Source organism: Plectropomus leopardus, chromosome 6 (assembly GCF_026936395.1).
Source record: "Plectropomus leopardus strain MGB_pleo_1.0 chromosome 6, ASM2693639v1, whole genome shotgun sequence".
NCBI classification, from domain to species: domain Eukaryota; kingdom Metazoa; phylum Chordata; class Actinopteri; order Perciformes; family Serranidae; genus Plectropomus; species Plectropomus leopardus.
Window position 1 is genome coordinate 23,281,883 of NC_142181.1, and position 13,036 is coordinate 23,294,918.

The 13,036-nt window shown below is 38.7% G+C and overlaps 1 pseudogene; it reads right to left on the reverse strand.

Annotated features, from left to right (window-relative positions):
• Positions 1–122: 122 nt before the first annotated feature.
• LOC148189391 (uncharacterized) lies at positions 123–3,152 on the reverse strand (annotated as a pseudogene).
• Positions 3,153–13,036: the final 9,884 nt, after the last annotated feature.

The following is a 13,036-nucleotide window of genomic DNA, read 5'->3' on the forward strand; positions in this document are numbered from 1 at the left end:
CTTAGTGACTTGTTTTTGACATATTTGAAAAGCCTAAGACTTTTGTCCCCTCTAGGTTGTATATGAAGTGATGCAAAGTCATAATAAAGCATGTGAAAATAAAAAAAATAAAATCATTTTATAGAATGTTGAAAAACAGTTAAAGTGTAGCATGTCAAAAACAGTGGGGGAAAAAGTCAAAGCTTGGGCCAAAAATTGGGAAAAAAATAAGTATTGCATGTTAAAAAAAAAAAAAAAGTCTCAGTGTAGCGTGTCAAAAGGAGAAGAAAAAAAGTCATACTACAGCATGTTGAAAAAAAGTGACACAATGTAACTCATACTATTTTTTTAAAGTCATAATATAGTATGTCGGAAAAATAAAACGTCAGCATTGCCTGTGAAAAAAGTGAAATATGTCAGATGTAGTATGTCGGAAAAGTAAAAAAGTTAGCATTGCATGTGAAAAAAGTGAAATATGTCAGAATATAGTATGTCGAAAAAGTAAAAAAGTTAGCATTGCATATGAAAAAAGTGAAATAAGACAGAATTTAGTATGTCGGAAAAAGTAAAAAAGTACCATAGCATGTTGAAAAAAGTCCCAGTTCTAGTTATAGTATACACCTAACAGTGCTTCTTGGGCACATCCGCAGTGATGAACCTGGGGTCATTGTGTGTTTCGGGTCTTTGTACACACTCACCCGGGCAACCCAGCCAGGGGTGATCAGTCCCCGGCTTGTGTCCAAGTGCCTCACTGTACCACGGATCCCCTCTATGGCTCCATAACCACCATGCCTTTTCGCCACCGCCTCCAGGATTTTCTTGGTGGCTCTTCTCAACTGCAGTCCTTTGACTCCAATAAGTTTCAGCGTTAGTGGTAAGAGCTGACCAGTAAAACCACAACACCCCACCTCCACTGGTTCGCAGTGGGTTCTATAGCCCTTCCTCTGGCATTCCACCACCAACCCTGTATATTTCACCCTTTTATGCTTGTTGGCCTCCCTGATCCAATCTTCCCATGGGGCAGTGAGCTCCAGCAGGACTTCTTGCTTAATGGATTCTGATGGTACCACCATGTCTGGGAGAAGCGAAGTGGCTGCAATGTGTTCGGGAAACTGTCTTCTTAGGTCAACCTTGAGCTAACAATCTAGTGCGGAGGTGTGAAGCCCTCCCGAGGAAGTGGGATGTTGTTGAACCTTCTCTTCAGCTCTGACGAAAGTGATGGACTTTCTGGGGGGTGGCTGACTCCTGCTGCTCTGGATTGCTGTGAAGATTGTGTCTGCCACCGCACCCAAAATCTGGTAATGGCACCAGTGGTACCTCCTCTCACCCAGTGCCTTTCGACAGGGGCTAAGGACTTGCTCCAGAGTGCCTCTTCTCTGGCACAGTTGACATGATGGGTTCCTGGCCATGCCCCATGTTTGCAGGTTTGCTGGGCTTGAGAGAATGTGGTACACTAAAGATGAGGAATTTTAGTTGCGATGGTTCGGCTCTGCAGAACTCTGACCACGTGAACTTGCCGGATTCTGCATGTTCCCACCTGGTCCAGGTGCTGTGTTGTGCATGCCTACCATCCTGCAGCATTGGTCCTCCTCTTCCTCAGCTCTTATCCTGGATCAGTCGACACTTCTCTTTTCCACAGGCTTCCTCATAACGAGGGCTAGTTACACTGCTTCCTGTGCCTTCCACTTCCTTCCGTTCCTGATGAGAATGCCAGCTGAAGAGACTCTCTTGTCCAAGGATACATCATCATCTCCCTGGCTCAGGTGACTTTGAACTCCTCAGTCAGGCCACTCAGGGGAAGCTGCAGTTTGGTGGATGTCCCATAAAGGGCAATACTGCACTAGGACCTCGGAAGCTCCAACCACTTGTGAAGGAAGCTGCTGATGGCACTCTCAAGGACAATGAGGGGCCAAAGTAACCTTAGCAGGACTCCATGCTGGTACATCCAAGCCTTGAATTTACCCAGTAGCCCTGTCTTGTCGATCGCAGAGAGCCAGAATGACAGTACGCTCCTTGTCTGCTGGACTGATGCATTGTCATTTAGGGAACTGTCAAGAAGTGGTCTAACCAGAGGACTGCCAAGTCCTCTCTGTTTTCCTTTGCCTCCCAGATCAGCTGTGTCACCACACCTGTGTGTTTTAGACATCCCGGGACTCCAGGAGCTCCCCCCTTCTGCACTGAGGTGTAGATGTACCCATTCTTCAAGAGGTACACTGTTAAATGCTGGGAAGATTGTGCGGAACTGCTTGATGTTGTTTGCACCTTCCTCTTTCGGGATCTAGACCCCCTCAGCCTGCCTCCAATCAGCAGCCACTTTGCCTCTTCATCAGACCACCTTTAGGATCTTCCAGAGTCGCACCAAGGGTCTTGGGCATTGTTTGTAGATCTTGTATGGTGCGACACTTGGCCCCAGTGTGAGGACTGCCAAGTCCCCTCTGTTTTCCTTTGCCTCCCGGATCAGCTGTGTCACCCCCCACACCTGTGTTCTAGAAATCCCGGGACTCCAGGAACTCCCCCCTTCTGCACTGAGGTGTAGATGTACCCATTCTTCAAGAGGTACACTGTTAAATGCCGGGCCACAATCTTGAAGAAGATTTTCCCTTCCATACTGGGCAGCAAGATTATGCGGAACTGCTCAATGTTGTTCGCGCCTTCCTCTTTCGGGATCTAGACCCCCTCAGCCTGCTTCCAATCAGCAGCCACTTTGCCTCTTTACCAGACCACCTTTAGGATCTTCCAGAGTCGCACCAAGGGTCTTGGGCATTGCTTGTAGATCTTGTATGGTGTGACACTTGGCCCCAGTGCGAGGACTGCCAAGTCCCCTCTGTTTTCCTTTGCCTCCAGGATCAGCTGGGTCACCACACCTGTGTGTTCTAGACATCCCGGGACTCCAGGAAATCCTCCCTTCTGCACTGAGGTGTAGATGTACCCATTCTTCAAGAGGTACACTGTTAAACGCTGGGAAGATTATGCGGAACTGCTTGATGTTGTTCGCACCTTCCTCTTTCGGGATCTAGACCCCCTCAGCCTGCCTCCAATCAGCAGCCACTTTACCTCTTCATCAGACCACCTTTAGGGTCTTCCAGAGTCGCACCAAGGGTCTTGGGCATTGCTTGTAGATCTTGTATGGTGCGACACTTGGCCCCAGTGTAAGGACTGCCAAGTCCCCTCTGTTTTCCTTTGCCTCCCGGATCAGCTGTGTCACCCCCCACACCTGTGTGTTCTAGAAATCCCGGGACTCCAGGAACTCCCCCCTTCTGCACTGAGGTGTAGATGTACCCATTCTTCAAGAGGTACACTGTTAAATGCTGGGCCACAATCTTGAAGAAGATTTTCCCTTCCATACTGGGCAGCAAGATTATGCGGAACTGCTCAATGTTGTTCGTGCCTTCCTCTTTCAGGATCGAGACCCCCTCAGCCTGCCTCCAATCAGCAGCCACTTTGCCTCTTTACCAGACCACCTTTAGGATCTTCCAGAGTCGCACCAAGGGTCTTGGGCATTGCTTGTAGATCTTGTATGGTGCGACACTTGGCCCCAGTGCGAGGACTGCCAAGTCCCCTCTGTTTTCCTTTGCCTCCGGGATCAGCTGGGTCACCACACCTGTGTGTTCTAGACATCCCGGGACTCCAGGAACTCCCCCCTTCTGCACTGAGGTGTAGATGTACCCATTCTTCAAGAGGTACACTGTTAAATGCTGGGAAGATTATGCAATTATTAGGCCACAGCGCCTAACTTGATCGTGCAGCTTTGACTGTCTCTATGATCTCCCTCATGATCTCAACTGGGAAAGTGAGATTTCCACTTCGCTTCTGCCCTAGGAGTCGCTTGGTGAAGCTAAAGGGGTTGGATATGAAGGCACAGTGATTTCTGTCTCTTTCCTTGCCTTTTCTCCTGTGCCACTCTGCTCTTCAGAGTTCTCCTGAGGTTCCCTTTAATGATGTGTGTAAGCTCTGCTAGAGCAGCTTTCTCCTCCTTCGCTGTCTTGAATCTCTGCCTCAGTGGTTTAAAATGCCTGCCTCAGTTGACTGATCTTGAGTTCTCGCCTGTTTGGCCTCACTGGAATTGCCATTGCCTGATTTTCCTCAGAGCCAAACAATTCTGCTCCTATTGTCATAATCATGGTGAACATGGTCTGGAGTTTCTGGTCAACACTCCCTCTTGATAGTACCTCGAGGATCTTGTTAACGTCTTTGTCGAACTGGAGCCACTCCTGGGAATTCTCCTTGGCAGGCCACTTGACCCGGTGCTGTTCTAACTTCCCACTTTTTGTGACCTGTCATTCCTTAACATTTTTCGACATACTATACAATTTCGTTTTTGGTCGATTTTATGACATGCTATATAATGATGTTTTTGGCTGTTTTTTCAACATTATATACTATAACTTCTCTCAACATGGTATTCTATCTGATTTTCAGCTATTTTTTGATGTTGTATTTTCAGATTTTTTGACACGTCAAATGTCAAAATATGATGTCCCAAAATAAGTTGAAATACATGTAAAATGGTGTAACGATATATGTCATAGAAATGGAATGTTGCCAAAACAGCCAAAAACGCCATTCAATAGTTTGGCTAAAAATGTCAAACTATCACATGTCCCAAAAACGTCTCAAAATCCCATAAAAGAGTATGCAGAAAATAGATACAATGTTGCAAAAACAACCAGAAAAACTATACAATCACATGTTGGAAAAATGTTAGAAAATGACATGTCCCAAAACCAACTGAAAACCATCTAAAATAGCATGCCGTGGCACGCCATAGCATAGCATGTTGCAAAATGGCAAAATACAGAAGTAAGGTATGTTGAAAAAACGGAAAGTGAGATTTCCACTTCGCTTCTGCCCAAGGAGTGGCTTGGTGAAGCTAAAGGGGTTTGATATGAAGGCACAGTGATTTCTGTCTCTTTCCTTGCCTTTTTTCCTGTGCCACTCTGCTCTTCAGAGTTCTCCTGAGGTTCCCTCTGAGGATGTGTGTAAGCTCTGCTAGAGCAGCTTTTTCCTCCTTCGCTGTCTTGAATCTCTGCCTCAGTGGTTTAAGTGCCTGCTTCAGTTGACTGATCTTGAGTTCTCACCTGTTTGGCCTCACTGGAATTGCCGTTGCCTGATTTTCCTCAGAGCCAATCAATTCTGCTCCCAGATCAAATATGCAAGACTATACTATGTCAAAGAATGTCTATGACGTGTCTCAAAAAACGCTGAAAACCATCTTAAAAACTGTGCCAATGCAGGCCATAGCATAGAATGTTGCAAAAATGGCAAAAAAAAAACATGATATAGCATATTTAAAATAAAAACAGAAAATGCAAGGCATTAGTATGGCAAAAAAATTAAAAATTGGCATGTCTCAAATACAGCTGAAAACACCTCAAAACAGCATGAAATAGCGTACCAACACACGCTATAGCATAAAATGTTTCAAAAACGCAAAAATAATGCATGTTGAAAAAATGACCAAAATGGCAAGGCTATAGTATGGCAAAAAAAATAAAAAATGGCATGTCCCAAAAACAGCTGAAAACACCTCAAAAAGGCACAAAATGCCGTACCAACACACGCTATAGCATAAGATGTTTAAAAAAAAGCCAAAAACACCAAAATAATGCATGTTGAAAAAACGACCAAAAAGGCAAGGCAAAAAAATTCAAAATTGGCGTGTCCCAAAAACAACTGAAAACACATCAAAACAGCATAAAATAGTGTGCCAAGATGCGCTGAAGCATAGAATGTTGCAAAAATGGCCAAACACACCAAAGTAATGCATGTTGCAAAAATGACCGGATATGCAAGGCTATAGTATGGCAAAAAATGTCAAAATTGGCATTTCCCAAACACAGCTAAAAAACACCTCAAAACAGCATAAAATAGCATACTAAAACACGCTATAGCATAAAATGTTTCAAAAATGGCCAAAAACACCAAAATAATGCATGTTGAAAAAATTTGCCAAAAAGGCAAGGCTATAGTATGGCAAAAAATGTCAAAATTGGCATGTCCAAAAAACAGCTGAAATCACGCAAAACAGCATAATATAGTGTGCCAAGATACGCTGAAGCATAGAATGTTGTAAAAACGTCCAAATACACCAAAATAATGCATGAAAAAATGACCATGGTGTATTTGACTGTTTTAACATTCTTCTATTGGCAACTGTAACACATTTTGAATGATTATTGTTTTACATTTCTGTCAAATTTTCAACATGCATTATTAGGTTTTAACCGTTTTGAAACAATTTATGCTATAGCGTGTATATATGCTGTTTTATTTCATTTTGGACATGAATTTTTGCCATACTATAATCATTTTTCAACATGCATTATTTTGGTGTATTTGGCTGTTTTACAACATTCTATGCTACAGTGTGTCTTTGCATGCTATTTTATGTTGTTTTGAGATGTTTTCAGCTGTTTTTGGGAAATGCCAATTTTTTGCCTTACTATAGCCTTGCCTTTTAGGTCAAATTTTCAACATGCATTATTTTAGGGTTTTTGGCCGTTTTGAAACAATTTATGCTATAGCGTGTGTTAGCATGGTATTTTATGCTGTTTTGAGGTGTTTTCAACTGTTTTTGGAACATGCCAATTTTGATATTTTTTGCCATACTATAGCCTTGCCTTTTTGGTCATTTTTTTCAACATGCATTATTTTGGTGTATTTGGCTGTTTTTACAACATTCTATGCTTCAGCGCATTTTGGCACACTATATTATGCTGTTTTGAGGTGTTTTCAGCTGTTTTTGGGAAATGCCAATTTTGAAATTTTTTGCCTTACTATAGCCTTGCCTTTTCAGTCAAATTTTCAACATGCATTATTTTAGGGTTTTTGGCCGTTTTTGAAACAATTTATGCTATAGCGTGTGTTAGCATGGTATTTTATGCTGTTTTGAGGTGTTTTCAGCTATTTTTGGGACATGCCAATTTTGATATTTTTTGCTATACTATAGCCTTGCCTTTCTGGTCATTTTTTCAACATGCATTATTTTGGTGTTTTTGGCCCTTTTTGAAACATTCTATGCTACAGTGTGTCTTTGCATGCTATTTTATGTTGTTTTTAGATGTTTTCAGCTGTTTTTTGGGAAATGCCAATTTTGACATTTTTGCCTTACTATAGCCTTGCCTTTTTGGTCAAATTTTCAACATGCATTATTTTAGGGTTTTTGGCCGTTTTTGAAACAATTTATGCTATAGCGTGTGTTAGCATGGTATTTTATGCTGTTTTGAGGTGTTTTCAGCTGTTTTTGGGACATGCCAATTTTGATATTTTCTGCCATACTATAGCCTTGCCTTTTTGGTCATTTTTTCAACATGCATTATTTTGGGGTTTTTGGCTGTTTTACAACATTCTATGCTTCAGCGCATTTTGGCACACTATATTATGCTGTTTTGAGGTGTTTTCAGCTGTTTTTTGGGAAATGCCAATTTTGAAATTTTTTGCCTTACTATAGCCTTGCCTGTTCGGTCAAATTTTCAACATGCATTATTTTGGCATATTTGGCCATTTTTGCAACATTCTAGGCAAAAAATGTCAAAATTGGCATTTCCATAGCTGAGCTAAAACATCTCAAAAGCATAAATTGTTTCAAAACAGCATAACATGTTAAAGACCATAGTGTGGCATTTCTAGAAAAACATGTAACAGAAAATGTACAAAAATAATGCATGTTGAAGAAAGGCAAGGCTATAGTAAGGCATAGTAAAGCAAAATGTCAAAAATGGCATGTCCCAAAAACTGAAAACACCTAAAAACAACATAATATAGCGTGCCACAATGCGCTGAAGCATAGAATGTTGTAAAACAGCCAAATACACCAAAATAATGCATGTTGAAAAATGACCAAAAAGGCAAGGCTATAGTATGGCAAAAATGTCAAAATTGGCATGTCCCAAAAATAGCTGAAAACACCTCAAAACAGCATAAAAACCATTCTAACACACGCTATAGCATAAATTGTTTCAAAAACGTCCAAAAACCCTAAAATAATGCATGTTGAAAAAATGACCAAAAAGGCAAGGCTATAGTAAGGCAAAAAATGTCAAAATTGGCATTTCCCAAAAATAGCTAAAAACACCTCAAAACAGCATAAAATACCATGCTAACACACGCTATAGCATAAATTGTTTCAAAAACGGCCAAAAACCCTCAAATAATGCATGTTGAAAAATTTGACCGAAAAGGCAAGGCTATAGTAAGGCAAAAATTTCAAAATTGGCATTTCCCAAAAACAGCTGAAAACACCTCAAAACAGCATAATATAGTGTGCCAAAATGCACTGAAGCATAGAATGTTGTAAAAACAGCTGAAACCCCCAAAATAATGCATGTTGAAAAAATGACCAAAAAGGCAAGGCTATAGTATGGCAAAAAATATCAAAATTGGCATGTCCCAAAAATAGCTGAAAACACCTCAAAACAGCATAAAATACCATTCTAACACACGCTATAGCATAAATTGTTTCAAAAACAGCCAAAAACCCTAAAATAATGCATGTTGAAAATTTGACCGAAAAGGCAAGGCTATAGTAAGGCAAAAAATGTCAAAATTGGCATTTCCCAAAAAACAGCTGAAAACATCTCAAAACAACATAAAATAGCATGCAAAGACACACTGTAGCATAGAATGTTTCAAAAATGGCCAAAAACACCAAAATAATGCATGTTGAAAAAATGACCAAAAAGGCAAGGCTATAGTAAGGCAAAAAATGTCAAAATTGGCATTTCCCAAAAATAGCTGAAAACACCTCAAAACAGCATAAAATACCATGCTAACACACGCTATAGCATAAATTGTTTCAAAAACGGCCAAAAACCCTAAAATAATGCATGTTGAAAATTTGACCCGAAAAGGCAAGGCTATAGTAAGGCAAAAAATTTCAAAAATGGCATGTCCCAAAAATAGCTGAAAACACCTAAAAACAGCAGAATATAGTGGGCCAAAATGCGCTGAAGCATAGAATGTTGTAAAACAGCGGAAACCCCCAAAATAATGCATGTTGAAAAAATGACCAAAAAAGCAAGGCTATAGTATGGCAAAAACTATCAAAATTGGCATGTCCCAAAAATAGCTGAAAACACCTCAAAACAGCATAAAATACCATTCTAACACACGCTATAGCATAAATTGTTTCAAAAACAGCCAAAAACCCTAAAATAATGCATGTTGAAAATTTGACCGAAAAGGCAAGGCTATAGTAAGGCAAAAAATGTCAAAATTGGCATTTCCCAAAAAACAGCTGAAAACATCTCAAAACAACATAAAATAGCATGCAAAGACACACTGTAGCATAGAATGTTTCAAAAATGGCCAAAAACACCAAAATAATGCATGTTGAAAAAATGACCAAAAAGGCAAGGCTATAGTAAGGCAAAAAATGTCAAAATTGGCATTTCCCAAAAATAGCTAAAAACACCTCAAAACAGCATAAAATACCATGCTAACACACGCTATAGCATAAATTGTTTCAAAAAAGGCCAAAAACCCTAAAATAATGCATGTTGAAAATTTGACCAAAAAGGCAAGGCTATAGTAAGGCAAAAATGTCAAAATTGGCATTTCCCAAAAATAGCTAAAAACACCTCAACACAACATAAAATACCATGCTAACACACGCTATAGCATAAATTGTTTCAAAAACGGCCAAAAACCCTAAAATAATGCATGTTGAAAATTTGACAGAAAAAGGCAAGGCTATAGTAAGGCAAAAAATGTCAAAATTGGCATTTCCCAAAAATAGCTGAAAACACCTCAAAACAGCATAAAATACCATGCTAACACACGCTATAGCATAAATTGTTTCAAAAACGGCCAAAAACCCTAAAATAATGCATGTTGAAAATTTGACCGAAAGGCAAGGCTATAGTAAGGCAAAAATGACAAAATTGGCATTTCCCAAAAAACAGCTGAAAACATCTCAAAACAACATAAAATAGCATGCAAAGACACACTGTAGCATAGAATGTTTCAAAAATGGCCAAAAACACCAAAATAATGCATGTTGAAAAAATGACCAAAAAGGCAAGGCTATAGTATGGCAAAAAATATCAAAATTGGCATTTCCCAAAAATAGCTAAAACACCTCAAAACAGCATAAAATACCATGCTAACACGCTATAGCATAAATTGTTTCAAAAAGCCAAAACCCTAAAATAATGCATGTTGAAAATTTGACAGAAAAAGGCAAGGCTATAGTAAGGCAAAAAATTTCAAAATTGGCATTTCCCAAAAACAGCTGAAAACACCTCAAAACAGCATAATATAATTATTGCCAAAATGCGCTGAAGCATAGAATGTTGTAAAAACAGCCAAAAACCCCAAAATAATGCATGTTGAAAAAATGACCAAAAAGGCAAGGCTATAGTATGGCAAAAAATATCAAAATTGGCATGTCCCAAAAATAGCTGAAAACACCTCAAAACAGCATAAAATACCATGCTAACACACGCTATAGCATAAATTGTTTCAAAAACGGCCAAAACCCTAAAATAATGCATGTTGAAAATTTGACCAAAAAGGCAAGGCTATAGTAAGGCAAAAAATTCAAAAATGGCATGTCCCAAAACAACTAAAACACCTCAAAACAGCATAAAAGACCATGCTAACGCACGCTATAGCATAAATTGTTTCAAAAACGGCCAAAACCCCTGAAATAATGCATGTTGAAAATTTGACCGAAAAGGCAAGGCTATAGTAAGGCAAAAAATGTCAAAATTGGCATTTCCCAAAAAACAGCTGAAAACATCTCAAAACAACATAAAATAGCATGCAAAGACACACTGTAGCATAGAATGTTGTAAAAACAGCCAAATACACCAAAATAATGCATGTTGAAAAAATGACCAAAAAGGCAAGGCTATAGTAAGGCAAAAAATGTCAAAATTGGCATTTCCCAAAAATAGCTAAAAACACCTCAAAACAGCATAAAATACCATGCTAACACACGCTATAGCATAAATTGTTTCAAAAACGGCCAAAAACCCTCAAATAATGCATGTTGAAAAATTTGACCGAAAAGGCAAGGCTATAGTAAGGCAAAAAATTTCAAAATTGGCATTTCCCAAAAAACAGCTGAAAACACCTCAAAACAGCATAATATAGTGTGCCAAAATGCGCTGAAGCATAGAATGTTGTAAAAACAGCTGAAACCCCCAAAATAATGCATGTTGAAAAAATGACCAAAAAGGCAAGGCTAGAGTATGGCAAAAAATATCAAAATTGGCATGTCCCAAAAATAGCTGAAAACACCTCAAAACAGCATAAAATACCATTCTAACACACGCTATAGCATAAATTGTTTCAAAAACGGCCAAAAACCCTAAAATAATGCATGTTGAAAATTTGACCGAAAAGGCAAGGCTATAGTAAGGCAAAAAATGTCAAAATTGGCATTTCCCAAAAAACAGCTGAAAACATCTCAAAACAACATAAAATAGCATGCAAAGACACACTGTAGCATAGAATGTTTCAAAAATGGCCAAAAACACCAAAATAATGCATGTTGAAAAAATGACCAAAAAGGCAAGGCTATAGTAAGGCAAAAAATGTCAAAATTGGCATTTCCCAAAAATAGCTAAAAACACCTCAAAACAGCATAAAATACCATGCTAACACACGCTATAGCATAAATTGTTTCAAAAACGGCCAAAAACCCTAAAATAATGCATGTTGAAAATTTGACAGAAAAAGGCAAGGCTATAGTAAGGCACAAAATTTCAAAATTGGCATTTCCCAAAAATAGCTAAAAACACCTCAAAACAACATAAAATACCATGCTAACACACGCTATAGCATAAATTGTTTCAAAAACGGCCAAAAACCCTAAAATAATGCATGTTGAAAATTTGACAGAAAAAGGCAAGGCTATAGTAAGGCAAAAAATGTCAAAATTGGCATTTCCCAAAAATAGCTGAAAACACCTCAAAACAGCATAAAATACCATGCTAACACACGCTATAGCATAAATTGTTTCAAAAACAGCCAAAAACCCTAAAATAATGCATGTTGAAAATTTGACCGAAAAGGCAAGGCTATAGTAAGGCAAAAAATTTCAAAATTGGCATTTCCCAAAAAACAGCTGAAAACACCTCAAAACAGCATAATATAGTGTGCCAAAATGCGCTGAAGCATAGAATGTTGTAAAAACAGCTGAAACCCCCAAAATAATGCATGTTGAAAAAATGACCAAAAAGGCAAGGCTATAGTATGGCAAAAACTATCAAAATTGGCATGTCCCAAAAATAGCTGAAAACACCTCAAAACAGCATAAAATACCATTCTAACACACGCTATAGCATAAATTGTTTCAAAACAGCCAAAAACCTAAAATAATGCATGTTGAAAATTTGACCGAAAAGGCAAGGCTATAGTAAGGCAAAAAATGTCAAAATTGGCATTTCCCAAAAACAGCTGAAAACATCTCAAAACAACATAAAATAGCATGCAAAGACACACTGTAGCATAGAATGTTTCAAAAATGGCCAAAAACACCAAAATAATGCATGTTGAAAAAATGACCAAAAAGGCAAGGCTATAGTAAGGCAAAAAATGTCAAAATTGGCATTTCCCAAAAATAGCTGAAAACACCTCAAAACAGCATAAAATACCATGCTAACACACGCTATAGCATAAATTGTTTCAAAAACGGCCAAAAACCCTAAAATAATGCATGTTGAAAATTTGACAGAAAAAGGCAAGGCTATAGTAAGGCAAAAAGTTTCAAAATTGGCATTTCCCAAAAAACAGCTGAAAACACCTCAAAACAGCATAATATAGTGTGCCAAAATGCGCTGAAGCATAGAATGTTGTAAAAACAGCCAAAAACCCCAAAATAATGCATGTTGAAAAAATGACCAAAAAGGCAAGGCTATAGTATGGCAAAAAATATCAAAATTGGCATGTCCCAAAAATAGCTGAAAACACCTCAAAACAGCATAAAATACCATGCTAACACACGCTATAGCATAAATTGTTTCAAAAACGGCCAAAAACCCTAAAATAATGCATGTTGAAAATTTGACCAAAAAGGCAAGGCTATAGTAAGGCAAAAAAATTCAAAAAT